This window comes from Benincasa hispida, unplaced genomic scaffold (genome assembly GCF_027475165.1).
Source record: "Benincasa hispida cultivar pf3 unplaced genomic scaffold, pf3_genome.v1.1 HicScf1083, whole genome shotgun sequence".
Classification (NCBI taxonomy): Eukaryota; Viridiplantae; Streptophyta; class Magnoliopsida; order Cucurbitales; family Cucurbitaceae; genus Benincasa; species Benincasa hispida.
The window spans coordinates 51,111-57,110 of NW_028325393.1; positions in this window are offsets into that span (position 1 = coordinate 51,111).

The following is a 6,000-nucleotide window of genomic DNA, read 5'->3' on the forward strand; positions in this document are numbered from 1 at the left end:
TATCAGAGCGTTTGGGTCAAATAGGCTCTATTGCATTAGAAGAGTCGTGGTGTTTGATGGTTCGGCTTGTTAAGTGATGCCCATAGCCATGCCAAATACGCTGGTAAGTGGAATTTTCAAACAAGTAATTTAGTAAATAATTTAGTAAACATATGTATGAGTTAAAAAAAAATGATTTGAGAATGCAGGACATTCCATCCTTCAATATTTGACGAATCATCCGTGCATCCAACTATAACATTGAATTGGATAGAAATAGAACTATTTTCCGCCATATGAACATCCCAGAAGAATAGAAAGTAAATTGTGCCACCTTCATGTTAAGAGGCGATGCAAAGTTTTGGTGGGAAGTCACACAAAGAACAATCAAAGGTACAGTCTCATGGCAGCAATTCAATCAGGCTTTTTACAACAAGTATTTCCCTTTGACAGTGAGATGTCAAAAGGAAGTGGAATTTCTTAATCTTTGTCAAGAGAACATGTCGGTGGCAGAGTATGAACGAAAATTTGATCGCTTGTCCCACTTTGTCCCTCGACTAGTAGACACAGAAGAGAAAAATGTGGAAAGGTTTATTTAGGGATTAAGAGAAGGCATTCGAGGCATTGTCACTGCTTTCCGACACAAAAAGTATGCCCTTACCCTCGAGTCGGCCTTACTCATGGAAGTAGATCTTGCTGCCAAAACCTCAACTTCTGAACGAGGATGCATGCCAAATGAAAAGAGGAAATTCGCAATGCTCACAATGGCAAGCAAAAATTTCCCAAAGCACTCAGGGCATACAGTCACCACAGAAGAGTCAAACATTTACATATCCTAAGTGCAAAAATTGTGGAAAATACCATTAGGGGCAATGTCTTCAGAACTTAGGGGTGTGTTTCAACTGCGGCCAGACAGGTCACTATACAAAGGCTTGCCCAAAGCTCATCAACCAAGTATCAACGACCCAGACCACCCAGCCTACTAGTAACAAGGTTACCCAACAACAGAAAGGATGGGTGTTTGCTATTACACGTCAAGAGGCAGAGGATCAAGATGCAGTTGTTACAGGTACATTACCCATCCTCGGGTATTATGCCTTCACTTTATTTGATTCGGGCTCTAGTCATTCATTCATCTCTACAATATTTGCACAACATGCTCAATTAACATCAAAGCCCTTAGGCTACATTCTATCTGTAGCTAGTCCTGCCGGAGTATCTATGTTGGCCCACTCAGTAGTAGAAAACTGTGAATTGTCAGTATCAGGACATAAACTAGGGGTGACCCTTATCATCCTAGACATAAGTGATTTCGACATAATACTAGGTATAGACTGGTTAGCAGCAAACTATGCAAGCATAGATTGCCATAATAAAGAGGTCATCAGCCCCAAGAATAATTTCAGCCTTAAAAACTAAACATTTGCTCAACCATGGAGCTTGGGCATATTTAGCAAGCATAGTGGATTTACGAAACCAAAAGGATGAAATTAAGGTCATTCCTGTAATAAGAGAATTTGAAGATGTATTCCCAGAAGAGCGATCAGGTTTACCACCGAATCGAGAAATAGAATTTTGTATAGATCTAATTCCCGGAGCTGAACCAATATCTAAAGCACCATATAGAATGGCACCTGCGGAATTAAAAGAACTCAAAATACAATTACAAGAATTGTTAGATAAGGGATTTATACGCCCTAGCGTGTCTCCATGGGGAGCACTTGTTTTTATTTGTTAGGAAAAAGGATGGATCAATGCGTTTATGTATAGATTATCAGGAGTTGAATAAGTTGAAAATAAAGAATAAGTATCCACTCCCACGCATTGATGACCTATTTGACCAATTACAAGGAGCCTCGGTATTCTCCAAAATAGATTTACGATCTGGATATCATCAACTACGAATCAAAGAGTCGGATATACCCATGAATGCTTTCCGAACAAGATATGGGCATTATGAATTCGTTGTGATGCCCTTTGGATTCACGAATGCCCCCACAACCTTCATGGACTTGATGAATAGAATTTTTAAGGACCATCTTGATAACTTTGTGATCGTATTTATAGATGATATTTTAGTATAATCCAAGCAGAGGCAGAACATGAAAGAAAAACATCTTAGGGACGTTCTTTCCATAAAAGAAATGAAAAGTTGTATGCCAAATTCTCCAAGTGTGAGTTTTGGGTGCGACAAGTTGCCTACCTAGGGAATATTGTAAAGTAAGAAGGAATCTCAGTGTATCCTGCTAAGATTGAAACGGTTATCAACTGGCCTCGCCTAACAACAAGTTAGCGAGGTGCGAAGCTTACTTGGATTAGCAGGATATTATAGACAATTTGTGAAAAACTTCTCAAGTATAGCATTACCCTTAACTAACCTTACTAAGAAGAATAATCCTTTTGTTTGGAACCAAGCATGTGAACAAAGCTTCCAGGAACTAAAAGAAAAGTTGACCACAACCCCTATTCTCACCATACCTGACGGATCAGGGGGTTTAACTGTGTACAGTGACACATCGAAGAAGGGGCTTGGTTATGTATCGATGCAACACAGAAAGGTAATAGCATATGCTTCAAGAAAACAAAACCTTATGAACAAATTATCCCGTTCATGACTTAGAGTTAGCTGCCGTAGTCTTTGCTTTAAAGATATGGAGACATTACTTATATGGGGAAAAGATCCAAATTTATACAGATCATAAAAGCCTTAAGTACTTCTTTACCCAGAAAGAGTTAAATATGAGGCAACAAAGATGGTTAGAATTAGTCAAAGACTATGATTGTGAGATCCTCTATCATCCAAGAAAAGCTAACATTGTTACTGATGCTCTTAAGCAGAAAGTCAGCTCATACAACAACTCTAAGTACCATCTCCAAACACATAATGGATGACCTGGAAAGAGCTGAGATCTCACTAATACCAGACACCTTCACAACTCGAATTGCACAGTTAATTGTAAGACCTGCATTAAGGCAAAGGATAATTGATGCATAACAAATAGATAAACACATAAACAAACAATTGCAGTCAGTAAATGGAGAAACCAATCAATTTCTACAGCCCCAGACTCTGCACTCCTCTACCGTGGGCATCTATGTGTATCAGATGATGAAGAAATCAAGAAAGAACTACTGAAGGAAGCTTATGAATCATGCTTTTCAATACATTTTGGGAGTACCAAAATGTATCGAGACTTGAAAGCACATTACTGGTGGTGTAACATGAAAAAGGATATAGCTGACTATGTAAGTAAATGTTTAGTTTGTCAACAGGTGAAAGCTCTATGGTAACGACCACAAGGACTCCTTCAGCCTCTAAGTATTCCAGAATGGAAATGGGAGCATATTTCTATGGACTTCATCTCAGGATTCCCGAGAACTGTTAAAGGCCACAACATGATTTGGGTGATTGTGGATCGACTCACCAAATCTGCCCACTTCCTACCTTACAAGACTACTCATACTATGGAAGCACTAGCTCAAATGTATTTAAAAGAAGCCATCCAGTTACATGGAGTCCCAATATCAATTGTTTCAAATCGAGACCCTCATTTTGTCCAAATTCTGGAAAAGTTTTCAGAAAGCAATGGGTACATAACTAAATTTCAGCACAGCCTTCCATCCACAAACTGATGGCCAAACAGAACGACTTAATCAAATCCTAGAGGACATGTGCTGTGGATTTTTACTGGAGCATGGGATTCGCAAATACACCTTACAAAATTTGTTTATAATAATAGTTATCAGGCGACAATTGGTATAGCTCCCTTCGAAGCCTTATACAAAAAGAAATGCAGATCCCCTATACACTGGGATGAAATCGGGGAGCGAACACTACTAGGACCTGAATTGGTGCAGCAAACATCAGAGTCAATTAAGCTAATTTGGGAAAGAATGCGAACAGCTCAAAGTAGACAAAAGAATTATGTTGATAACCGTCGAAAAGAGCTGGAATTCAAAGTAGAAGATCACGTATTTCTAAAGGTAGCACAAATGAAAGGCATTATGTGTTTCGAATGAAAAGGCAAGCTTAGCCCTCGCTTTATTGGACCCTTTGAAATATTAGAACGTATTGGCCAAGTAGCTTATCGATTAGCATTACCACCTACCTTTTCTACAATACATAATGTCTTTCATGTATCGATGCTTCGAAAATACGTGTTTGACCTATCACATGTAGTAAATTATGAACCTCTACAAATAAGTGAAAACTTGGAATATGAGAAGACTCTGGTTTGCATCTTAGCAAGAGAGAAGAAGTCGCTTCGTAATCGGGAAACAAGTTTAGTGAAGGTTCTCTGGAGAAATCAGCAAGTAAAACTACATGGGAACGAGAAGAAGAGATGAAAGTCAAATACCCTTATCTGTTTAAAAACCAAGAAACCTTCGAGGACGAAAGTTCTTAAGGGAGGAAAAATGTAACATTGGCTAGACTCTATATATAACGCCGTTGATACTAGAGACTTACATCTCACCTAAACGACCATAGTTGACAGACCTCAATCCTGAGTGTTTTGAGAACTCCTGCCTTTGAGGGCAGTCCTTTGATTAGTATGGGTGAGAGTGGCCAGATTGCCAGCTCAATATGCCTACCTTTTTGGGGACTTGTCTGATCTGGGAGCTGAGAACTCAATCCAGAATATGGAATTCACTCCTTTCCCAAAGCAGGGATAAGTAAAGAGATTGCTCTCTTGAGGGCTAATTCCGGGTCTTGAACATAGTGGTCACAACTTATCTTTGGAAGAGAAGACTTAGTCATAGTAGGACTATGACTTATGTTCATTAGAGGGATCAGTGGTACTTAAGGAGATAGATGTAACTATAGGGGTATAACGGTTATTGGCCAACTGTACTTACGAGCAATCTGTGAAGGGTTGTCGCACTGCTGATTGGTTAAGATGGACACATAATATATCTATGGTAAGGAGAGTTCAACTGTTGGTTTTTAGTGGAATGCCTGGTAGTTAAGAGATGGTGGATCCCGTGACTAAAGATTTTAGTCTGTTATTCACGTATCGTTGGAGCTTCGGAGCTACAGGTTCATGAGGTCCCCTTGGAAGCTTGAATTCAGTTGAGGATTAGTTCTTGGTGTTGATTTGAAATATTCAAATTGACAAGAGGTATTTTGATTATATATGATATAATCAGTATGATGTATGAGATACATCTAATGAAGGATTGATGTAAATGAGATTTACATTAAGTACCATGGAATAGAAAAAGAACTATGGATTATATGTTTCATGAGATGAAATATTAAAACTATAGGTTATAAATATAGTATGATAAGTTGGTTATCATTTATGTCTATAATAATATTAATTATTGGATAATTAATTCTTTTTCTTTTAAATAACCAAAGTAGTGGGTGGTTATTGGATCATGGTAACCATGAGTTTAAAAGGAAAGTGGTTTCCTATTTTGAAAAGGTTTTTGAGTTTTCTCTCGCAAAAAAGAAACTCATGAAGGCGTCAAGTAAATTCAGATTTACTAAATGACGGCTGGGCGAGCTAAACAATCATGTAGTGGTGAGCTAAACGATTGTGCAGTATTTACTAAATGATCGCATAGCTTTGCTAGACGATCGCTTGCCCAAGGTAAACGATCGTGTAGAGTCTGTAGATGACAGACCGAGCTAAACGATCGCATAGCTTTTGCTAGACGATCGCATAGCTTTATCTAAACGATTGGGCATCGACCTATACGATAGGTCTCAATCATCTCCCACTTTTCTAGTTGTGTACACGATCATTGTTTCCTCCTTCGTCTACCTCATACTAAGTTCGAATAGAGCCCACCCTCTAGATTCTCACACCGAGAATACCAAGGTAACCTTGTTGGTGGTGTCAGACTCAACACGACACCGTTGAGGTTTTTTGGAGGCCGTTCGTGATGCTGTGGAGGCCGTTCGTGTTGCGAAGGAGTTCTGACCGAGGAGATTGTTGAGGACGAGCACGAAGTGTTCGTGTTGTGTTCATTGCAGTGTTGCTATCATGTAGATCGAGTGTTTGTGGTTGCTGT